The sequence below is a fragment of the Chiloscyllium plagiosum genome, unplaced genomic scaffold (genome assembly GCF_037043375.1).
Source record: "Chiloscyllium plagiosum isolate Xiang-an unplaced genomic scaffold, Cpla_swu_hap1 HiC_scaffold_53Y, whole genome shotgun sequence".
Taxonomy (NCBI): Eukaryota; Metazoa; Chordata; class Chondrichthyes; order Orectolobiformes; family Hemiscylliidae; genus Chiloscyllium; species Chiloscyllium plagiosum.
This window is the reverse complement of record NW_028270192.1, coordinates 7,472,274-7,498,259: the sequence shown is the minus strand read 5'-3', so window position 1 is coordinate 7,498,259 and position 25,986 is coordinate 7,472,274.

The following is a 25,986-nucleotide window of genomic DNA, read 5'->3' as shown; positions in this document are numbered from 1 at the left end:
TCAGCATGGACTGCCATACACCAGGAAGTGAACGATAACACAAAGTGCACAAATTCCTTGGTTCCGTAAGTTTGGCATCACTGATACTACAGAGCTCTTAATCATAGTCAGGGAGAGAAACAGAGGGAAACACATTCACTTCAAACACAGATGATGACATTGCGGGAAAGGAAAAGATTCAGATGAATATGTTAAAGTGTTTGAGTAATGTAACAAATTGGAGGCGGGACACTTGGGGGAAACCCTCAGCAGAATGAGGATATGAAAATGGAAGTGTTACCACATCAGAAACCAGTTTAGGTCACTGAGTACAGGACTGATGGATGAATGGGTCTCGATGTGAACTGCGGGATGGTCAGGAGAATGCAATCGCAGATATTGCAGTTCGATCTGGTTCTATCATGTGATGCTGTGGTCAACAGCAGCAGCAGAAGCAGCATTGTAATCAATCACAATCTGTAACTGTTTACCCAGGATAATGCACCAGACTACCATGAGCAACAAGCTGATCTATTGTTCAGTGACAAATGTAGGGTGAACGTGGCAGAGTCAGAATCATGTGTATGTAAACATAATGAAAACCCGTTAAAGCTACCGCACTTGACTGTTAGGATTCCAAACATCAGGGCTAACATTTAGGAGAGAGGGAGATATTATCCCCAGACTTACAGATCAGATCAAAGATTTACAGTCCTGCCACATCCAGTCATAAATATCAACGGACCATTCAAAAACTTACTGAGGAGAGGACTGCAGATATATCACCATCCTAAATAATGGAACAACCCTGTACATCAATGTAAAAGACAACAATATAGTGTATGCACCATCCTCAGCCAGAAGTGTTGCTTGGATGATGCAGATCATCCTCGCCATGATGTACACAGAATCACAGATGCCAGTCTTCAATCAATTCGATTTGCTGCACGTGAGATGAAAAAACAGCTGAACACAGTAGATACAACGAAGGCAATGGGCCCTGACACCATTCCTGTAATAGGACTGAAGACTTGTGCTGCACAACAAGCTGTGTCCCTGGGGAAGCTGTTTCATTCCAGCTCTGACATCTCCCTGGCAATGAGGAAAATTACTCAATTATGTCCAGTCCGCAAAGAGGAGAATAATTATAATCTGACAAATTACCACCCCATCAGTCCCATCTGGATACTCAAATTGCTGGGAGTTCTTTTTGACAGAGTTGTCAAGCAGCACAGAAATAACCTGCTCAGTGTGGTTTCTGATAGGTCCCCATGTGGAGATGGTGCTGTTGTGGAAATGTCATAGGATTATTAATCCAGACCAGGCTAATGCTCTGGCAGCTGGTGGAAGTTAAAAACAATTAATAACATATAAATATCTAACATCTGGTGTCAGTAATGGTGACCCTTAAGCCATTGTCGATTGTAAGCATCTATTTCTTTCCACAATGTACTTTCAGGTAGTGAATCTCCCGTGCTTTCTTGGTCTGGCCTAAAAGTGATTCCAGACACACAGACATGTGATAAGCTCTTCAAGGGTCTCTGAAACTGCCAAGCAAGACACTCAATTATATCAAACTGCTTCGACTACTTCGAGGGTAAAACCATACCCAATGCCCAGCACTAGACTCGGTATCGGAAAAGGGTACGGGAGACACAGTCCTGTCGACCCTGAAGAGATTTCCTTCCGAACATGTAGGAGCTATTGACAACATTTACAGAGCTTTCCCACAGACTGCACAGAAACATCAGGAAAAGGAGTAGGGCATTCAACACATTGAGGCTTCCCCATTTTAGCTAATGGAGAAAATTCCCTCAGTGCAGTTTTCCTCACACAGTGTTTCGTATCCCTTAATATGCTTAAACATCGTGAAATATGTAATAAGAACTGCTGTCGGCACTGTTGTCCATCAATTTTGCTCCTCCAATCAATATACAGGCCGTTCTCTGGTGACACATGCCTATTAATCATGGTTTGGCTGCAATGCTGTTCATAAATTATGTGTTTTTTTTAAATGAAGCAAGCTCGTGTTCACTGTTACGCGATTCCATCTCCAACATTGGCTGAACGCAAAACCCAGCTCGTGATCCTCTATTTGCAAAATGCACACTCAGTGTGTTCAGCTAACACAGGGATGCAATCCGCATTGCAAGCCTTGAAACTGAGCCTCACACTGGTCATTGTAGTCTACGTTTCGAAGAAATACCATTTCAAACTGGGGGAGAATTTCGGGGAGAACTGGAATTCCACGGCAGCATCACGTGGTCAGTCAGCCACGCAAATATCTGGTGAAGAGCATCGTGAAAGGTACAGCTCTGTAGTCAGTGGCTGTAGTGTTGAAGTGTTACATATAAAGTACTACTTCATTGTAATGTATGTTTTAAAGATTAACTTAGACTGTGCTAGTGTGTATGTTAGACCACCTTTCATTTTTGGTTTTTACTGATATTTCAGGGTTCGCCCCTTAACCTCTTCTTTCCCATAGCCCCCGGTATTTATATTGCACCATTATCAAACTGCTCCAAGATTTGGAACGATAAAACCGACAGAAAATTGGGTGTCGGAAAAGGGAACGGGAAACACAGTGTTGTTGACACTGCAGAGATCTCTTTCTTAACATCTGAGAGCCTGTGATAGCTGTACTCCAGCTGTCTGCTCATTCCTTTAGTGTCCAGAAATCCTTATTTATATTTAATGTCCTGGTTTCCACAGCCTTATGTACACATATTTATTCTCATCTCAATGCAGAGTGACTTGCCTGTATCTAATACTGTGGTCCCTTGTTTTAGACATCCAAGTCAGGGGAATTACTATCCCTGCTTCCAGTCTGTCTCGCCCTGTCAGAGTTTTATATACTTCTCAGATCTCCACTCATTTTCCTAAAGCCCATTGAATGCAGGCCCAGTCGCCCCAAACCCTGCTCCCACAACAAGCCTGTCATCCCAGAGATCAGTCAGGTCATCCTTCGCTGCTCTCTCTCATAGTCAGGTTTGTCCTTTATTAAGTAAGGAGATCAAAACTGCACACAATACTGCACAATGTTCAAGATGGGGTCTCACCAAGGCCCTGTGCAGCTGCAGTAAGACATCCTTACTCATGGACTCAAATCCCTGTGGAATGAAGGTCAACACACCATTTATCTACCTTACTGCTTTCTGTTCCTGCAATAATGCTTTCAGTGAATGGTGTGAAGGGAGATCCAAACCCTTTTCAATGTTACAGCTCCCCACTTGGTGGCTCTGTGTACACTGGTAAGCGTGCTGAAGCCATTCCCAGTATTGACTGCTTGCTTCAGAACGCACTGCCTTGCATAGACCTCGGAGGTCTGCGCAGAACGAAACAAAAATGCAGCATAAGTTCCTTTATAAATTAATATTTTTTCAAGCAATCCCTTTTCAAATTGTAGGTTGTCGTCCTGTTTTTCCACCAAAGGACATGATGTCACATCAACCCCCATTGCTCTCCATTTGCCATGTATTTGCCTATTCACTGCACTTGTCTCAATCACCTTGGAGCTTTTTTACATCCTGCTCAACGACTCACAATCCGACATCGACATTTAGTGCCATCAGCAGAATTGTGAATGTTGCATTTGATTCCCACAACCAGAAGTTTGGTGTTTATTGGGAATAGCTGGGACCCAAGCCCCAATTCCTGCTATACCCCAAGCTTTCCACTCAAAAACACATTGTTTTATTCCTATTTGCAGTGTCATGTCAGCTCTCCCATTCTAAATTATGTCCACATATCAACCTCAGTCCCATAAGATTTGAATTTGTATGGTCGGCTTGGAGCTTTAACATCTATTTTCCTAAAAATCCAGTCATATTGTATTGAATGCTTCCCCATAATTTGCTCAGAGAGTTTCTCAAATATGATTCCCTTTTCATAAATCTCTGTTGACTTTGTCTCTGCCCATTACTTTCAGTTCCAATGCTTCCTCTAAAACTGTTTAGTTGCCAATTTCATTCTATTTCCTTTCTTTCTCTCCAGATTAAAGTTCTCTAGTATTGCTGGGAAGATTGCTTTTTTTGATTTGATTTCTTCTGTGAAGACATAACTGAAATATTTGCTTCATATTTCTGCCATTACCCTGTCCTCAATTCCCTGTTTTCAGCCTGTCAGGAAATTGCACGATTTTACCCTTAATTTTGCCACGTACATGTTTTTTAGAACCAATTATAAATTCACTTTTATAACCCTTGTTAATATACTTTTCAGAAACTCATCAATTCCGGCTTAAGGTGCTGAATGACTGACATTCCACAGCCATACAATCAGAGTAGCATAGACTCTGTGCCGTCACAAATACAGCACGATCGACATTAGTCCCACTTTCTGAACCACGACCCGTAACCGGGAATGTTATGGCATTTCAAGTGCGCAACCTTGAATAATTTTTTAACAGTTGTGAGGTTACCCGTGACAACTCCCCTCTCAGGAAGTACATCCCAGGATCCACCACCAGCTGGGTAAAAAAAATCCTCTAATTCTCACTAAACCTCAAACCCTCCACTTAAAAAGTGCGCTGACCTGTTCTTGACCCTTTGACTAAAAGGAACAACAGCTGTCAATCCGCTCTCCATGCCTCTCGTAATCTTATCCTCCTGAATCACCTCCCCTTCAGCCTTCTCTGATCCAAAGTAAGCAACCCGAGCTTATCCAGCCTCCCTCCATAGCTGATATGGTCCATCACAGGGAACATCCTGGTGAATCTCCTCTGTACCCCCCTCCAGAGCAGTCACAATCTTCCTGTAATGTGGATCCCAGAACTACGCAATTTTTTTCTATCTTGGATTAACTAGCGTTCTGCATAGCTCTTATAATCTATGCCTCAATGAAAAAAGACCATGTTTACAGCCGATATGATTTATCAACTTGTGTGTTACCCTGTCCATACCCATTCAGGGATGTTGGAGAAGCACCAGCTGAGCTTCCTAGTGTGCTGCCATTCATTTAGTACTCCCTTAATCATCGCCTTTTTAGTGTTACGATTCGTCTGTCATTGATCTGCCCATCTGACTGTTCCATTTACATCTTCCTGTAAATTTAAACCTTCCACCTCATTTCCAACCAACTGGCTAATCGTCTTTAAAGTTACAAAATCACACTAGGTTATAGTCTAACAGTTTTATTCAGAGACACTAGCTTTTGATGCGCTGCTTCTTCATCAGGTGATGATGCGCTTCAAAAGCTGCTGCCTCCAAATAAACCTTTTGGACTAAAATCTAGTGTTATCTGACTTTTAACTTTGTCCACCCCAGTCCAACATTGGCACATCAGAATTACAAGTAACAAGGGCACAGCACCGATCCCTGTGGTGCACTTTTAGACATCAATCTCCAGTCACACAAACAGCCTTCTAACACTATGCTCTGTATGCTAACACTAAATTGATTTGCATGCAATTTGGCAAGTCATTGATGAGTGCGAATTGTTCCCTTTTTAATAAGATGAGATTCCCTACAGTGTGGAAACAGGCCCTTCGGCCCAACCAGTCCACAAAGAGTAGCCCATCCAGACCCATTTCCCTCTGGCGAATGCACCTAAAGCAATGGGCAATTTAACATGGCCAATTCACCTGACCTGCACATCTTTGGACTGTGGGAGGAAACCGGAGCATCCGGAGGAAACCCACGCAGGCACAGGGAGAACTAGCAAACTCCACACAGTCGTCCAAGGAGCGGATTGAACCCGGGACCCTGGTGCTGTGAGGCAGCAATGCTAGCCACTGAGCCACTGTGCCGCTTGAGGTACCTCCAGAATACCTGGGGATTCTTCCTAATCTTACCCTGCCAGCAAGTTTCCATGCCCCTGTTTTAGTCAGTCCCCTTCAAGTGATTGATTTGCTTCTTCTTTCTATTTTAAATGGCCTGTCCCTTATCCTGTCATTATTTGCCTTAAACGTAGATTAAGTGCAGCAGGTCAGGCAGCATCCAAGGGACAGGAGAATCGACGGTTCGGGAATAAGCCCTTCTTCAGGAATCAGGAACAAGTGAGGACTGCAGATGGTTATGCCCAAAACGTCGATTCACCTGTTCCTTGGATGCTGCCTGACCTGCTGCGCTTTTCCAGCAACACATTTTCAGCTCTGATCTCCAGCATCTGCAGTCCTCACTTTCTCCTTAAACATAGATTAGACAGCCAGAGAAACAGTTTATTTATTTCCAACTTGCCATATGTTCAGTGAATTTTCTAAATTTCACTGCGGTCACCTCTCAATCTCGCCATCTCAGGGATTAATCTGGAGAATGTCCATTGCACTTCCTCTGCGGTCAGTATATTCTTTCTCAGATTGAGTCACCAACACTGTACACAATACTCCAAATACAGTCTCACCAACATGCTGTGAAACTGCTTTAACATGTCCTTCCATCTATATTCTGATTCCCTTAAATGAAGGCGAACATAACTTTAACTTTCCACTTACAAATATTCCTCAAAATGCCTTTCACATTTTTTTTACAAACTTACTGCATGAGTTCTTACTGAAAGCCTTCTGAAAATCCAAATATGCCAATTCTACTGGTTCCCCATTATCTATGCTGTAAGAAACAATTTCAAATAATTCCAAAGTTTGTCAAGTATGATTTATCTGTCAGAAACACATGCTGACTCTCTCAAATGTTGCTGTTAATTTCTAAATATCGATAACATGGTATGTAGTAGATTCCAACGGTTTTCTTACAGATGTCAAGTTAATTGGTCTGCAGTTCTCCACACTGTCTCCTCTTCCATTGCAGATGCTCGGATCCATTCCATTTACCTACAATTCTAGAAACACGTTTACTTCCTTCCATTTATCTACAATGGCTTCAGGCCTCTGCACAAAGTGCAGGAAAATAAAACACAGTCTTCGACAGCATAGTTTATACTTCTCTGCTAATATATTGTTAATATTTTGATGTGAAGTACATCTGGTTTGTCAGACTTAGAAATGTGCAATCCAGCTACAGGTTCACGTACTACCTTGTTACTGACATAAATTGACTTTATGTCTTTAGTGTCAAAAGTTCCATATGATCATTTGGTAATTCTGGGTAATTTTCTGGCTCTTCCTCCAGGAAGACAGATGCAAAGTAACTGGTTGATATCTCGGCCATTTCCCTGTTTCCAACATTATATTCTCCTCTCCCAATTACACAATTTCCTATTTGACCTTGCTTTATTTTGTTTTCTTTGAAATACAGATTGTAGATTTATGCAGATTTTGTGCTCTCTTCATTGTGAAAAAGGCCCTTGGGCCCAGCAGTTCAACATTGCCCCTTTGAAGAAGAACCCACGCAGGCCCATTTCCATACGATTCTACGTTTACGCCAGACTAATGCACCTAATGCACCCATCCCTGAACACTATGGAGCAATTTAGCATGGCCAATTCACCTAACCTGCAGATCTTTGGATTATGGGAGGAAACTGAAGCACCCAGAGGAAACCAACGGAGACAGGGGGAGCATGTGGAAACTCCACACAGACAACTTTCTGAGTATTCTCACGTTTTCACAATGTCTGAAATTCTTCTGAAGTCACTTCCTATGATTAATATAATTTTTAATTTCTTATGTTAATCATCATTAAGTCACTTCCCCTGTCTTTGGTAAGTGTACCTTAAAAAAAAGACGTATTTTTCAGACTATGCAATGTTTCTATAGATCTCCTGGTCCTGACCAGATATATCCAAGAACACAGCAATCGGGCAGAGAAGAAATTGCGAGAGCACTGGCTGATAATTTTGCATCATTGTTACCCACAGGTGAAGTCACCGAAGGCTGGTGGGGAGCGAATGTTGTGCCTTATTCAAGAAGAGCTGCAACAAAGGACATAGGAACTATAAACCTGTTAGCTTCACAACAGTGATAGCTGTGTTACTTGAGAAGACTCTGAGATAAGATATACATACAATTGGAAAGACACGGAGCAGTCAGCACGGCTTTGTGCATGGGAGATCACAATTTACTAATTTTTAGCGTTCTTTGATGGACTAACCAGGAATGTTGACGAGGGTAGGGTGACAAACGTAGTCTACATAGATTTCAGAAAAGCCTTTAGCTTATATTAGATTCCCTACAGTGTGAGAACATGCCCGCCGGCCAACAAACACCATCCCTCCGAAGAGCAACCCACCTAACACTAATGCACCTAACACTACGGGCAATTTAGCATGACCAATTCACCTGACCTGCACATCTTTGGACTGTGGGAGGAAACGAGAACACCCGGAGGAAACCCATGCAGACACGGGGAGAACGTGCAAACTCCACACAGTGAGTTGCCTGAGGCGGGAATTGAATCCAGGTCCCTGGTGCTGTGAGGCAGCAGTGCTAACCACTGTTGGGGAGATTTCACTGGGGTGTTTAATGTAGGGCTAGGGAGGGTGACACTAGTTCTGCAACAGACACTTCTAGTTCCAGCCCTGAAATGGTTAACAACAGCCAAGCGAGCTGCTGCTGGTGACTGCATGACTACCTGGCTGGAGCTTGTAAGGGATATGCATAATGTTAATTAAATCTTGGAGCCTGTAAATACCAGCCAGTATCAATTGCCCCATCGAAACTCGGGATTAATAAAGAAACCGATCGGAATCTGTAACTGTTAGACAAGTGTGAATTGCTCTATCGGAACCTGTAACTGTTAAGTGTGAATGGCTCTATTTAAGTCTAAAGTTGATAAGTGTAATTGTCAATTTAGTTAAACTGAAACTATTGAAAACGGCTAGCCTGTCAGACGCATAGTAATTCCTTGAAACAATGAACTATTGAATACGGGATCGGAACCGCTCCCGGGGATGGCTGAGCCATTGTCAAGCACAGCAGGAGCTGGACAGGCACTTCGATGCGGCCAATAAGAGGACGGATCCCCAGCGCGCGCAGATGAATGGACCAATGGGGAAGGCGAACTGACCAGGGACTCCAGGCAGTGCAAAGTATAATTGTGTCAAGTTTGAACGAGAAGGGAGAACGCCTTCTCCAACGAATGCATGCTTGTAGATTCGTTGTACCAGTTAAGATTCTGTGAATAAACTGCTGTCTGCGTCTAACCATAGTTGCCAGTGTGAGTCTCTCCTTCCGAAAGAACACGCAAAGACGGGACCGCGCGGGTCCGTCTTAACATTTGGTGACCCCGATGTGGGAAGGAAAAGAGACAACGGCAAGTTGGCAACGTTGGCGGATCAGGGAGCAGACAACCTTCGGCCGAAGTTTTCTAAAGGTGAGGAAGCGCCTGTTAAATCTAAGGCTTCCAGTAGTTAGATTTTCTCTCAGTTAGTTTCTTGTCTGCTCTCCGACCCTCACCGACCCAAAAAAACCTGATCAATTTGACAGCAGCATCGCAGAGTCCTGACTGGTAAGCTTTTACTAACCTTTTAACTTACCTAGAGTGTTTATTTCACTAACGCCTAACTGTTTTTGCCTGAGTCCCTTGCGCAGCTTTCGGAGCCGGAGCGCATATCTGTTTTTGCCTGAGTCCCTTGCGCAGCTTTCGGAGCCGGAGCACATATCTGTTTTTGCCTGAGTCCCTTGCGCAGCTTTCGGAGCCGGAGCGCATATCTATTTTTGCCTGAGTCCCTTGCGCAGCTTTCGGAGCCGGAGCGCATATCTGTTTTTGCCTGAGTCCCTTGCGCAGCTTTCGGAGCCGGAGCACATATCTGTTTTTGCCTGAGTCCCTTGCGCAGCTTTCGGAGCCGGAGCGCATATCTGTTTTTGCCTGAGTTCCTTGCGCAGCTTTCGGAGCCGGAGCGCCTAACTGTGTTTACCTGAGTCCCTTGCGCGGCTTTCGGAGCCGGAGCGCATAACTGTTTTGCCCGATTTTGCAGATTGTTCTGCCTGACGATTACCTGACGTTACCTACCTGAGCACTGACCATATTCGACTTCCTGGATCCATGTTACTGAGCACTTAAAACTGATGAATTTTTTGTTTGCATATTCGTTGTGACCACCGAACATACCCGGGGTGACAGAGGTCGGAACTCTTCTCCTAAAGAGGGTTTAACCGTACAGACGTCTGCCTTAGACCGGTTGTTAAGAGCAGAGATCTGCCACGCGAAGGTCAGGCTTTGAAAGACGTACTGTTCTTGAAGCGGTTCCCTTCAGGGGAGATCCGACATGGGGGACCTGAATTTCGGACCACCTAAGTTGACTCACCTCAGGACAGCACGTCCCGGAGTGCCCTGGTGGCACTGCAGGGACGGTGGGGACATGCCTATCATAGTCAGTTACTGCTGGATAGCGTAGCCCAGCATAAGGAAAAGTTGGACCTGGTGATTGCCCAAGCACCAGAACAAAAGGGAATTATCCTGACAAGGTTGAGGGAAACATTTAAAAATCCCATATTAATGATCAAGATTCTGGACGGTACACCACAGGACACTGGCCAACTGGACTGGGCAGTCCACCTGCAGCTGAAACCTTCCGTTGAACGCTGCATCTGGGTGACACAATATCCTCTCACCTTAGAACAGAGGGAAGGGATTCGCCCAACAATCAGGGGACTGCTGGAAGTGGGGGTCCTCAGGAAAATGAAAGGAGGACACTGGAATACGCCAATCCTTCCCATCTCCAAGGGGATGGGCAAGGGGTGGCGCATGGTCCATGACCTCCGAAGGATAAATGAAGCCACGGAGACTTTAAACCTGAAGGTCCCTGACCCCTACGTTGCACTGCAGGCGCTCACGCCTGCCAGCCGCTTTTTCTTTGTCATAGACCTGGCTAACGCTTTCTTCTGCCTTCCACTGCACCCAGAGTGTCAGGAGTGGTTTGCCTTCACCTTCGAGGGAGAGCGGTACACATACAATCGCCTCCCACAGGGGTACAAAGACTCCCCAGGCCTGTTTAGTGTGACTTTGACCCCTATACTTAAACAGATATCGCTTCCCACCAGCACCACAATCATACAGTATGTCGATGATTTGTTGATTGCCAGTGAAACTGACACCCAAAATTTGGAGGCGGTCCGCACCTTGCTGGACACCCTTGTGGCAGCCGGTTTTAAAGTGAAACGGGAAAAGTGCCAGATAGCCCGAAAATCAGTATCCTTTATTGGACGGATAGTAAGAAAAGGGGGCACCACACTTTCAAGAGCGCACAGGGAAGCAATCCTCTCCTATGGCACCCCTATAACAGTACAGGACATGATGGCCTTCCTGGGGTTATGTGGGTATTCTCGCACCTACGTCCCTGACTTTGTGACTATGACATCTCCACTCAGGGAAATGATCACGGAGGTTGGGGCAAAGAGGCTCAAGAGTCAATTGCGATGGAACGCGGAGAGAGAGAAATCATTCAAGGAGGTGAAGCAAGCTTTGGGAGCAGCGGCCACGTTAGCGCACCCAGACTATAAGAAAGGTTTCCACCTGGACGTGGCAGAGACTGGGGGGATAGTAAACGCCGTCCTCTACCAAAAGGACCGAGGCTGCAGGAGAGTGCTGGGGTATTACAGCTGCCGTTTAGAGCCCATTGAGACAGGACAGCCAGGCTGTGCCAGATTTGTGGCAGCAGTAACAAAAGCAGTCAACAACACTGACCATCTAGTACTCTGCCATCCCTTGACTATTCACACAGATCACAGCATAGGAGCCTTTCTGGCCTCCAACTCATTCAGCTTTTCAGCTGGGCGGCAGGTTAGAATTGAGGATGCCCTTCTGTCACCGCACATTACGTTTGCATCCGATAGGGGGAGTACAAGGAATATGATGGTGGGAGTAAATGGGGGATCCTTGAAACCCCACGACTGTGTGGCCAGAGTGGCTGAGGAGAGGAGGATACGTAAGGGGTTGCACACAGAACCCCTGGCCGAGGCAGACTGGGACCTGTACACCGATGGCAGCAGCCGTCAGGAAGCAGGCGGCGTACGAGCCTCGTATGCCGTGGTCAGAGATTCAAGGGGGGTATACGACACCATCGAGTCTGGGGAAATCCCACAGCCTGCATCTGCACAGCTAGCAGAGATTACAGCCCTGACAAGGGCATTAGAACTGAGTGAGGGACACCGAGTTAACATCTTCACTGACTCCAATTATGCATGGACCGCAGTCCACGTAGAGGGCACAGCATGGGTTAGACGTGGTTTTAAAACCAGCACGGGGAGGCCGGTAAAACACGACCAGAGTTTGCGACGGTTGCTCCAGGCAGTGCATCGTCCAAGGGAAGTGGCAGTAGTGAAAGTGCAAGGACACTCTGCCTTACGTACCAGGGAAGCGCTGGGAAATGGTGCAGCTGACAGGGCAGCCAAGCTCGCAGTGCAGATGGTCACCCTGAGGTCAGGGACAGACACCCAGCAGATTCCGGGGCCAAGGGAGGGTGGCAGTGATTCCCCTGGGGAGGCGGCTAGGGTTGATGCCGTTAGGCATCTGTGTGAGCTGCAGGGACGGGCGAGCAGTGCTGAGGTCAGGGAATGGGAGAATAAAGGCGCAATCCGACAGTATGTGGAGGTCGAAGGGTCTCAACAGCCCCTTTGGCGATCCCCGGGAGGAGAGGTAGTGGCCCCGAGGGCTCTCCTGCCAACACTTTTCTCTGAAATACATGGGCCAACACACGTGGGAGTTGCCCAAGTTATACGAACCGTCCAGAACCACTGGTGGGCACCCCGGCTGCGGGAACATATAGAGAACCTGAGGGCTGAGTGCAGGGTTTGTAATGAGAACAACACCAGGAGAGTTCTCCCACACCCGATGTTAAAGTTCCCAACCCCGACAGGGCCGTGGCAGGAGATCTGCATGGACTTTACGGACATGGGGGTCAAATGGAGGACCCCAGAGAAATACAGATACATGCTAGTCGCAGTGGATAGGTTCTCCCGGTGGGTGGAGGCAACTCCTACGAAGGCGGAGGATGGGGAAGTTGTTGTGAAGTGGCTCACGAAGGAACTGATTCCCCGCTATGGCGTCCCCCGAACAATCTGCACAGACAATGGGACACATTTTAAAAACGAACATCTTGCCCGGGTGGAGGCTACTCTCGGGATACTTCACCGCTACGGCAGTGTCTACCACCCTGAGAGTCAGGGGTTAGTAGAGAGGGCCAATCGCACGCTTAAAGACAAGATTGCCAAGGTCATGGCAGGGACTGCATTGACGTGGGTGCAGGCACTCCCCCTAGCCTTGCTGTCAATGAGGCAGGAAAGGAGTGGCGATACCTTCCTGACACCCCATGAAATCCTGACAGGTCGCTCCATGCCTGGCCCCCGAACATCACCCCTGTGGGAAACAGATTGGGATATAATGAATCAGGACATGACACAGTACATGCAAGTACTGGGGGAAATGGTCCGGCTAATATCCAACCAGGTTACGGCTGCACGGCCGGACACCCCGACAGGTCCCGACCCCTTCGAGAGGGGGACAAGGTCTATCTCCGGCAGATGGGCCGTACGACCTGGGACAAGAGGCGGTGGCATGGCCCCTACCCAGTGACGGGGGTCGCTGCCAACACCTTGAGGGTGAACCGGGAGGGGGACAATAACTGGCACCATTTCTCTCATTGCTCCAGATCAGGAAAGCCTAACACTACTCTGACTCCGGTTGCGGAGGTCGCGCCCAACAAGGAGCTGGAAAATGAGGGAAAGTAACAGACTCCTGAACTGGCTGGGTTTCTGCCTAGTGGTAAGACTGTCCGTGCAGGTTTCAAGGGTTTCATGTGGAGCAATGGTTACCATACAGGCAGAACCCGCGCAGGATAAGACTGTCCAGTTCGATCTGTGCGATGTGATAGACTGTGGCGGGACTGACTCAGAGGAGGGATGGACTGCTTACAGTGTATACATGTGTCCTTGCTCATGCACCCCCCGCATCTTGCACAAATGCTACGGATATCCGAAAGACATCCGTACACGCCGCATGTGTGCCTCCTGGGATGATGTTTGGTGGGGGCAAGCTTACATCAGCACCCCGATACGAGCAGAATACTTGGACTTTAGCAGAAAACTCTCCCTCAGGAGAGGGCGAGTCTCTGGCTCGCAAGCTCGTAAGAACCCTTTGCTTCTCCGAGTCAAGCCCGTGATCATGACAGGGTGGTCCAGTGACACCTGCTGGGCACGGGGGCACGAATCCGACCAGTCAGATGCAGCCCGCGCGAAAATCCTCTATTTGGCAATTGGGGTTGCAGTCACGGGGAAAGACCCGGAGGGGATTATCCGAATAAATCTAGGAATGCCTGGTTCTTCCCAGGACCAGCTGGGGGTCCCGTTCGACCAGGATAACCATCCCCCCTGGCCTGTGCCTGGTACAGTTGCAGAGTTTGAATCGCGCAAGCTGACTAAGCTGGTTGATCCCCCAGAGCAGATCGCACCTGCCACTGGCTACATGGAGACAAATACCTGGCTGGATCGAGTCATCCAGTTTTCACGATAGGCAGGCCACGACCACTGCTGGGTTTGCGCGGGGGGGCGGCCCGGCCTGATAATGAGTAGGAACCCTTCTGAAGACGGCCACATGGGCTGTGCAGTCGAACTAATGTCATAGACTAACCCTACATTGAAGTGCAGGTCATGGGAACAGTACTTCCCGATGGCACCGGCAAACGTTACCCCTCCTGACTTCGTTGTACACCCGCTAGTAAACTTCACCTGCTTCATCAACCCCACACCACTTACCCGAGGATATCCAGTTGGCAGCGTAGACAGGGCAAGCTGCAGCAGAACCTGGGTGCTTACAGGAAGCCGAGCGACAGCACTAACAGTGAGCCGCGCGGACTTGTGGTGGTACTGCGGAGGACAGATTCTGTACAATTGGTTGCCCCTAAATTGGGAAGGGAGCTGTGTCTTGGTCACCCTCAATATCCCGCTCTTCATCTCTCCGCGGGCCCCCGGAGATTACACCCTCCACGAGCCCCCGCCTGGGCTCGCCTCTCTGACCCGACACAGACGGGCTGGTGACCCGCTGTTGGATTTCAAGAATTCGGATGGGGTCTGGATTCATGCCATTGGGCAGGCCAGAAATGTCCCCGGCGAATACAAGCTGGTGGATGAGATTGCTGCGGGTTTTGAAAGTTTTCCCTTTTTTTCCGCCATTTTCCCGATCACGGTTGATAAAAACGTTAACACCGTGGGCGGCACGGTGGCACAGTGGTTAGCACTGCTGCCTCGCAGCGCCAGAGACCCGGGTTCAATTCCCGCCTCAGGCGACTGACTGTGTGGAGTTTGCACGTTCTCCCCGTGTCTGCGTGGGTTTCCTCCGGATGCTCCGGTTTCCTCCCACAGTCCAAAGATGTGCAGGTCAGGTGAATTGGCCATGTTAAATTGTCCCTAGCGTTAGGTAAGGGGTAAATGTAGGGGTATGGGTGGGTTGCGCTTTGGCGGGTCGGTGTGGACTTGTTGGGCCAAAGGGCCTGTTTCCACACTGTAAAAAAAGTAATCTAATCTAAAAAAAAATGTAAAAAAGTAAAAAAGAATCAACCTCCTCCACTACAATATGCAGAGGCTTACCAACCTAACCCGGGATGCAGTTGATGCCATCCATGAACAGCTTGCACAGTCCTCCCTCATGACCTTACAAAATAGGATGGCTTTGGACATGTTACTTGCCAAAAAAGGAGGTGTTTGTGCACTGTTTGGGACCATGTGCTGTACAGCCATATCAAACAACACAGGCCCAGATGGCAAACTCACTAAGACCCTGGTGAAGCTCCGAACCCTGGCTGCTGAGCTGAAGCACCAATCGGGGGTCAAAAATCCAGTCGTCGACTGGCTGAACGCCACATTTGGGAGATGGGGGACTCTGTTATGGCAGCTGGCCATGGGGGTCTGCATCTCGGTAGCTATTCTTGTCACTTGCAGGTGTTGCTGCATTCCGTGTATCAGGACACTGGTAACACGCACTATTGATCGTGCCCTATCAGGAACAGATGCCTCCTCGCCCGCATACCAGGCGGTGTTGCTGGACCGGCCTCCAGCTGGAACTGCCCAGCGAGAGGGTACGCTCCAAAACCCGCACATGTTACATGCGACATCGCGGGTAATGAGTCGCAAGACTATCTACGACTTTCCCCTGTAACCCTCGTGCCCGATTCCCTCACTTTCATCCGGGTGTGCGTGCTGTACTCCACAGACCCCGGGCTGTGCCATCTGTCCGTTTAAATTGGGAACGCACCCAGCTTTTACCTCAAAGGGCCCTTGCTGTTTACACAGCCAACGGCCTGTGGTGAAATTGCTAGAGTTCTAGGTAATCACTTTTCAAGTGCCTTTAATATATTTACACAGCTGGCGGGCTGGGGGGATCTCCTGCTGATTCGAGAACTTAAATCCTAGAAAGTTTACCCAGCTGACAGCCGGATTGCCTCTGCGTGGGGGTGATTGCTTGTGTTCAGGTGCTTGCGGTTTATAATGATTTTTTCTCAACTGGGGACTTATGTTTGCGGGTTACAATGATTTTTTTTCTCTTGGGTGGATACAGATGCTGCAGTTTGCGCGCATGTCCGTTCCCGGTAGACGGGGGACTATCATTAATGTACCGCAATTCACACTGCTCACGGTGACAGGTCTATTTCAGGTTCGTCTATTTCCGTAGGGTACGGGGCTCCAATAGGTGTGTGCTTATGTTTTCCCCTACTACTACCCAATACTATCCCTTCTCCCTCAGTGTAACATCTGCTGTTCAAAAAAATAAACCCCTTCCATGTTAGTTTTGCCCACCTACATTGGCAGCACTTTGACTTATACTGTACGCTGCAGTCAGGGGCCGAGAAGTACTGTATGCCCCGGGATTCACCTGCTGATCACACCAGTGACTACTACACTGCAATCGGAGGTTCTACGTGGGTTTTGATCGGATTGCCACTGCCCGGCTCTGTCCTCAGCGGCACCTGGATGGAGGTTGCTGTCCGTTACTGACTGGAGGTTATCCAGTGTCGGAAGACTCTCCTCGGGCACGGGTCAGCCTGGCACAGGTGCAATTGCGCTGTGCACTGGGAGGAGATTGCCTCCGACCACATGGCCTGCAGTACATACATCAGACGCCTGGACGGGCCTGCAGGCCTGTGAACCATTCTGGCCGGCGGGAAGGCCGGGGCACAGTACACTGTTCCAATGGTTTTCCGATCGCTGGCGTGTACCTGACTGCGGGTAGTATGCTCTTACATTTTCTCGTTTGTTTTAAAAAAACACAAGACAAAACACACACCACCGTAGCGAATGGGCATTTACACTTGGGACTTTTTTTGGACAGCAGACGTGGCACCCGATGTAGTTTACTTTCCCCCTTCCGGACCTCTTACGTTCGTTAATGTTTACATGGGTTGGTGTGGCCTCAGTAGAGGCCAAGGGAGGGAATGTTGGGGAGATTTCACTGGGGTGTTTAATGTAGGGCTAGGGAGGGTGACACTAGTTCTGCAACAGACACTTCTAGTTCCAGCCCTGAAATGGTTAACAACAGCCAAGCAAGCTGCTGCTGGCGACTGCATGACTACCTGGCTGGAGCTTGTAAGGGATATGCATAATGTTAATTAAATCTTGGAGCCTGTAAATACCAGCCAGTATCAATTGCCCCATCGAAACTCGGGATTAATAAAGAAACAGATCGGAATCTGTAACTGTTAGACAAGTGTGAATTGCTCTATCGGAACCTGTAACTGTTAAGTGTGAATGGCTCTATTTAAGTCTAAAGTTGATAAGTGTAATTGTCAATTTAGTTAAACTGAAACTATTGAAAATGGCTAGCCTGTCAGACGCATAGTAATTCCTTGAAACAATGAATTATTGAATACGGGATCAGAACCGCTCCCGGGGATGGCTGAGCCATTGTCAAGCACAGCAGGAACTGGACAGGCACTTCGATGTGGCCAATAGGAGGACGGATCCCCAGCACGTGCAGATGAAGGGACCAATGGGGAAGGCGAACTGACCGGGGACTCCAGAAGTATAATTGTGTCAAGTTTGAACGAGAAGGGAGAACGCCTTCTCCAACGAATGCATGCTTGTAGATTCGTTGTACCAGTTAAGATTCTGTGAATAAACTGCTGTCTGCGTCTAACCATAGTTGCCAGTGTGAGTCTCTCCTTCCGAAAGAACATGCAAAGACGGGACCCCGCTACTCTGATCTGTTCGATCACATGGAATTCAGAGGGAGCTGGAAAACTGAACACACAATTGGCTTGATGGTAGGTAGCAGAGTGTAATAGTGGAAGGATGCTTGTCCGACTGGACACCTGTGGCAAGTGGAGTGCCTCAGGGGTCTGTGCTGGGACCATTGCTGTTTTCTCTATTAATGATTTTGTTGAGAATGTGCAAGGCACGATTAGTAATTTTGCTGATGACACTAAAATAAGCGGTATCGTGGACAGGTTATCAAAATTGCATCAGGACCTTGATCAGCTGGAGTAGTCGGTCAAGAAATTGCAAAAGGAGTTTAATATAGATTAATGTGAGGTCTTGCATTTTGGAAAATCAAATCAATGTAGGAGTTTCATGGTGAATGGTTGGGCCTTAAGGAGTGATGTGGAACACAGGGTCCTTGGAATTCAGGTGCACGGTTCTCTCAAAGTAGAGTCACAGGTAGACGACAGTGAGGAATGCTTTTGGCACACTGGCCTTCATTAGTCAGGTAATTGAACATCGAAGTTGGGGAGTTGCGTTGCAGTTATACAGGATATTGGTGAGGCTGCCCTTGGAGTACTGTGTTCGGTTTTGTTCAATTTGCTCCATGAAGGATGTGATGAAGTTGGAAAGAGTGCAGAAGAAATTCACAAGGATGTCGCCAGGACTCAATAGTTGAGTTATAGGGAGAGATTGGACAGGCTAGGTAATTTTTCTTTAGAGTGTACAAGACTGAGATGATATATTACAGAAATATATAAGATCATGAGAGACATGGAGAGGGCGAATGCACTTAATCTTTTTCGTATTGTTGTGAGTCATAGACTAAAGGGCATCAGTTTAAGGTCAGAGGGGAAAGAATTAAAGGGAACCTGAGGGGCAACTTTTTTTACATAGAGGCTGGTACACATTTGGAATGAGCAGCCAGTGTTTGAGGGGATTACATTAACAACATTTAAAAGGAATTTGGACAAATACATGGATAGGAAAGGAATAGATTGAAACGGGGCAATGGCAGGGAAATGGGGTTAGTGTGAATGCACAATTTGGTCGGAATGTTCCGGTTTGGAACAAAGGGTCTGCCTCTGCGCTTTAGGACTCTATGACTCTGACAACCATTGCTTGTCTCCCACTGAATGCCATATTGTACTTTCCCAATTCACTGGAGCGAACTTGACCCTCCAGCCTCCAGGCTTCTATTATGTTTGACCATCATGCTCAACAGTCGATATTATATGCAGATGCCGTGTAAAATGCAACACATTAATGTCACTTTTCCTCAGAACAAGGTTATTAATTAGTCCTTCGGAGCACACAGCACCAAATCCAAACTAACCTGTCTCTAGTTTGGATCACAACATACTCTTCAAGTTTCCTGATACACATTTCTGGAATTTATTTTCCACAGCATTGGCAGTCACTTAGTTTACGCAGTTTAGATGTAACGTGAGATAATTCAGTATTACTGCAGCACCAACAAGACCAATTTTCCACAGCATAAGACATACAAAATTTGCACGACAATTTTGCATGGCAGAACACACCAATGCTTGTTTCTCATTGCTAAGATCCTCTCAAACCGATTCTGTGGGATCTGAGGGACAGGGTCAGTGGCATTATTAGTGACAGACTTAGAGAAGACGTTCATTGAGGCTCACCTCGACGCTGAGATGATCTGAAGAAATGTCCAGCAATACAGGACATTCTGTATCCTCGTTCTGCCAGGATAAGTGTCACCGTATTCTCTCTGCTCCCTCACACTCACTGTACATCTGTTATAGCACCTACCACCGAACAAGGCTCACGCTCTATCTCCAAATAAAGTTCACTGTTGAATTCAGCACCTTCCTTCCACCATTTTGTCTGTCGCCTATGCAATACCCCCACACCAATAACACCTTATGGATTCAGCACTGTGGACTGACACCCTCCAGACACCTGACCATTCAGCAACCCTCTCCCCACCACCACCTACAACAGTACAAACAGCTCATTCCCCGCTTCTCTTTCTCCCATTCTAGGATAAACAGACTGGAACAAGACAGAAAGGGCCAAGCTGGATCATGGAGAGTCCGATATCAGTCCCCTTCCCCCCCTCTCCCTGCCATGTTGGGAGGACTCTAGCATGAGCCGGAGCAACCGAGTGAATCGTATGGAGATGCTGTAATATCCACATCCAACCAACTGAGTAAGAAACAATGTTCTGTGGAGGGCAATACTCATTTTAACTGCTCTGTCTGTTCTGATACTTTCCCTCCCAAAACAACAACTATCTCATTGAAGAAAGATGCAGAAACATAAATACTTAGAGACATATGTAAACACCCCAATATACTAACACTTACAGCACATGCACTGAGATGGACCCCCACACATGTAGAGGCATACAGAGACATACACAGTCACACACAAACAAACTTAAACAGATAACACGCGGAGGCTAATATACGGAAGAACAAATGTATACACACAAATACACAGATACACAAACACATGAACAAACAGACGCGCATGCAGACAGACACAAAGAAACACAGGCACTTGAGTCTATAAGCCAGAGATAGATAGGTTTTTGATTAATAAGGGTACCAAGGGTTACAGAGAGAAGTCACTAGAAAGATGTTGAGAAACGCCTCAGCCATTATTAAATGGCATTCAGACTCGCTGGGCTGAATGGCCTAATTCTGCTCTTTTTTTAATGCTCATGTGGTGTTATGTTATTCTCTTCCCGGGACAGGAGCGGAGAATGAGTTTAATACATATTTGATTGGAAAGAGTCAGTGTAATTTTGGACAGGTTTAGAGGGCTGTATAGTCTATGTCTATTCCTACTTATTCTGTCCTTACGTTTCAAAAAAGGTGGCAATTTGATGTTAGTTTAACACAGTTTTAAAATAATGGGTCCTCCAATGAAAAAAGGACGTTCCTTTCCCTTTAATGTTGTGCTATCTGCGGTGCCCTTGTCCTCAGGGAGCAGTAAAGACACGGTTTATGAAGAGATTCAAGGCTGAGCTCGAGTGACCTTTGCTGGACAGGAGAGTCAACGTGTACTGTTCCTTTTAAAGAGAGTGAAAGTTGGCAAGGACTTAACAAGCACAGAGTGTGCAGCAAAGTGTTTAAAAAGTAACATTTGGCTGAAACAAATAGCTGAGCTGAGTATTATTGAATTTGAATTTTAATGATATAAAACCAATGAGACAATTTGATGTTTTGTGGTATAAAATCGGGCATTTTGAACAGTTAGCCAGAGCAGCAAAGAGCACTAACAAATGCAGACTGCCTGCAGAATCGCTCTCTGAAAGGTACCTGTTTCTATGAAATCTGTGCAGCAGAAGACCGAAGAAAAGACCCAGGAAAACCTACAGAGGAAGATTCACAGGAAAATCGACGTTCTCTTTCTTTCTTGGAGTTAAAGAATAAACTGTTATTGTTTTCTATAAATAGTGGGATTTGGTAGTTCTTTGTCACTCACACTTTTACTGACTATGAATTGAGGTGATTCTTTCTGTGTGTCTGGTTTAAATTAGCAGAAGGGCTTCAAAGTTTGGGAGAAAATTTGTAGCTCGGGTGCTCCTTGTTGTGGTTCTGTTCGCCGAGCTGGGAATTTGTGTTGCAGATGTTTCGTCCCCTGTCTAGGTGACATCCTCAGTGCTTGGGAGCCTCCTGTGAAGCGCTTCTGTGATGTTTCCTCTGGCATTTATAGTGGTTTGAATCTGCCGCTTCCGGTTGTCAGTTCCAGCTGTCCGCTGCAGTGGTCGGTATATTGGGTCCAGGTCGATGTGCTTATTGATTGAATCTGGGGATGAGTGCCATGCCTCTAGGAATTCCCTGGCTGTTCTCTGTTTGGCTTGTCCTATAATAGTAGTGTTGTCCCAGTTGAACTCATGTTGCTTGTCATCTGTGTGTGTGGCTACTAAGGATAGCTGGTCGTGTCGTTTCATGGCTAGTTGGTGTTAATGGATGCGGATCGTTAGCTGTCTTCCTGTTTGTCCTATGTAGTGTTTTGTGCAGTCCTTGCATGGGATTTGCAAAATCACCATAAATGCCGGAGGAAAGATCACAGAAGCGCTTCACAAGAGGCTCCCAAGCACTGAGGATATCACCTATACAGGGACGAAATGTCTGCAACACAAATTCCCAGCTCGGCGAACAGAACCACAATGAAGGGCTTCACACTCTGTCGTAACATTGATTTTAACGCAGATATAATGAAGACATCAACTGATTTCTTAAAATTATGCAGACACATGTAAACATGCCATCAAATTATGCAGCTGGGATTTTGTTTCTTTTTGTTGCTAAGGAAAGACACTATGTACAACAGCAGTAATGATGCATTTGCATGTAGCACTTTATCATCCATTCCAGAGAATGTTCAAGGAAATCACACATGGACCTTTTTGGTGTTCAATTGGCATTATTGCACATTTTAGCACGGGTGGGAGAAAATGTTACCTGCCTCAGAAGCAGCAGCCTCGTGGCCCCCTTTCTCTCTCTCTCTCTCATTTTGTTCCACCTGACAAGTGAAAAAAAATCCTGTGTCATCTTTACCAATCGTGGAGGTTTCTTGATGAACGTTTCTTTGGCATCTTTCCACTATCTGACGCAAAGCGAATTGAACCAAATCCAACTGTTCCGGGGAGATATCCCATTACCAGCAGCTTGTGTGAGCGGAAGAACTTCAGAGGACAGAATAACATTTGGGACATTCTGTCATCTTTCCATTTGTTATGAGTTCAGCCATTATAAAACTCTGGAAAGCTTTCATTTTTTCTGTTTTGTCTTAAAATGTGTGTGTTCATGTGTGCATGCAGTTGCACGTTTTGTGTTTGTGACGTTTTTTGAGAAGATGAGCCAGGCTGACACTAATATTATTGGCCTTATCATTAAACTTTGAAATTTGTTGTAACCAGTGGAGGAGTGTGACTGCAAAAGGAATCAGTGACCCTGTAACATTGGTTGGAACAGGAATGAGAAATTCAGAAAGAGCTGTACAAGTGGGAATTCCCTTTCCCAGAAGTTTGTGATGTCTAGATGTCTGCATTGATCAGAGAATTGATGAAGGAAAATGGTGCATACAGAAAAGTGCTTCTAAGACCACAACCAGATCAGCCATGAACTTAGTGCCTGGTACAGCAGTGGCAAAGTGGCTAATAATCCACTCCTGCTCCTCACTAAAATGTTCCAATGCTCTATTCAGCCCAGCACAGGAGCAGATGGAGGCCTCTTGCTCCAAATATTGGTCCACAGTTGCATAGGATATCATTCAGTCCCTCCAGACTGACACACATAGCTTGGTGTGGGTTGGAAAATGTTATTTGGAAATCCACTCTGGGATCGAAAGACACCTCTGGTCTCTTTACAGACAGCCTCCTCTCTGCAACTTGTGTTTCATTTGTTAGTCATGTAGTGGACCCAGATTCACTGTGAATACTGCCCACAGACACTGCTCAGAGATGATACACAAAATACTTTGCTCTCTCTGACTGCAACATTCAGGAAAATTACAACCATTAACTTTCCAGTTACAGGATATGAGAACATAAGGAATAGGATGAGGTAATTCGGCCAGTCAATCCTGCTGTGCCATTGTATACCATCATGGCTGATCCACTGTCCGCATCAACTCCATTCAATTCCCAATTCTTCACACCCTTTAACTCAATGATGGTGGGCAAAAACCAATCTACCTCCTCTGTAACTACTTTCAGTGATCTAGCTCCCTGGACTCTCTAGTTCAGATAGTTCCTGACATTCACTACCCTCTGTGAGAAGAAAACACTCCCCACACAGACACAATAACCTATTGATATGTTCAAAAGAGGTGAACACAGGAGACCAGCTAAGAGTGACAGACACTGATATCAAGGCAGGAGTTGGCTCAGGATGGTATCAAGGAACGCTGACTAAGTTAAATTTAGTGGGCATCAGCCCCAATATCACCTCTGGTTGGGGACATCCATAGCACAACGGAAGATATGTTTGGTTTGTGGACATCAATCCTTTCAGTCCCAGGACATCACTTCTAGAGATCCTTAGCGGAGCTTCCTTAGCACAAACAGCTCCAGCTGCTGCATCAATCCTTTCCTCCACCATAAGATCAGAAGTTGTGATGGTCATTGAAGATCAGGCAATTTTCAGAACATTTTGCCCACTGTCAGCTTCTGAACCAGTCTGTGTCCATATGCAGCAAGACCCAGACAATATTCAGGCTTGTGCTGTTAAAGTAACATTCATGATACAGCACGGCCAGACACTGCACAATTCCACAGTTAAAAGAGGAGCTCATTCAACATCTCAAGGTGGCTGCACATGGGTATGTGGGGAGTCATTCAGTCCATCAAAATGAATGAACAAGAAGAGGGACAATGCATTTAACCCTTCTGCCTGTTCCACAGGAAATGAAGCAGTCTGGTCAGTGCATCTAACTGCTAAACAGGAACATGCAAAGTCCAATCAAATCATTAAACGTGTTCCATGCGACCAGGGTGAGAACATTCATCTCCTCAAGGGCTTATGCAGGAATAAGAGGATGTAATTGATGATCCAACGTGACAAAGCAATGGAGCAGAGACTGCACTCAGAGACGTCTCCATCATGTTCGTCATGGCCCCATTGCAAGTGGAATGTGTGCTATTTTAACATGGTATCCTGGTAGTGAAGAGAGAAGCCAAATATTTTGTGCGATGTCTCAAGGAGGCATCTTCCACCTCCAAGAAGACAGACCCATGTTCTCCATCAAGGACAGAAGCTGTTGGGAATAGTTAACTGTTTTAGAGTAAAGGTATTGTGGCTGCTGTCGGGATTGTGGATAACATGCCAAATGCGCAGCATTAATGTGGGGAGACTGTCTGCAAAGCCTGAACCTGTCTCTGTCAATCGATATGGAGAGTGGAGCTGAAGTAGGGGAAACGTTCTCAGAGGCATTTAAACTGTCGAGCATTATAATCCGAGTAAAAAGAAACAAACTATGGAATTTATCACGTTCGTAGTGTCTGTATAGAACATAATGAGATTGCCCATTCCCTCAAGTTTCAATGCAATCACCTCTTATTCTCTCACAGCGCTACAGATTAATCTTCACTCACTCCTCATGGTACCATGATCCCAGTGATTCATCTGTTGATACTCTTTCACACTCTCTCTGTGACGAGGAGATCATTCCTTATAAAGGAGAGAAAATCTGCCCACAATACCCTAAATACTGCCTCAACAACACTCTCAAAGATGATCACAATAATTGAATTCCCTCACTTTTCTGTCTCTGTTTCTTTCCTGTGGTGTGAAAAAGCCATTTCTTCTCTATGCCCTGAGACTGACGTGAAATTTACAAGTTCCTTACGTCTCTACATCAACATCAATAAAGCCAACACCAAACATGGAGATGAACATCACTCTTGTGAAGAATCTCAAAGAGATAGAATACACCTAAAACAAGGAATGGTTACCTACCTGAATGGAAATGAGCTGTCGGAATATGGTAAACAGGCAGGGGAAGGAGCTATCTTTCCTTTGTTCTTCCCTCACGGGATGTGTGCAGCCCTAGTCAGGCCAGCATGTTGTACCGATCTAAAACTGAGTGGCTGTTCCAGCTGTTCCACAGGACAGTAAAGATTAAACTACATTGCTGTGGGATTGCAGTCACACGGAGACCTGACCAGGCAAGGATGACCCATTGTCTTCTCAAAAGGACATGAGGCAAGCAGATGGGCTTTTTCTCAGAAATGATAATGGGTTCATTTTAAATATGTCAACGTCCTTCATGAGATATCAATGGATTATTATTCGATGGCAGTAGGTTAAGAGTCTATGACGTGAGTACTATACACTGTCTTGCATCTGACAGATTCTGTGCAGAGAACAAGTTAAACATCTCAAGTGCAATTATTTTGTAATTGGCAAGTGGTTTGAAGAGACTTGAAGAAACAGCTGTATCAGATTTAACAAAAGCACAAACAATGGTTCATTCAGGAATTGCACTGAGGCTGA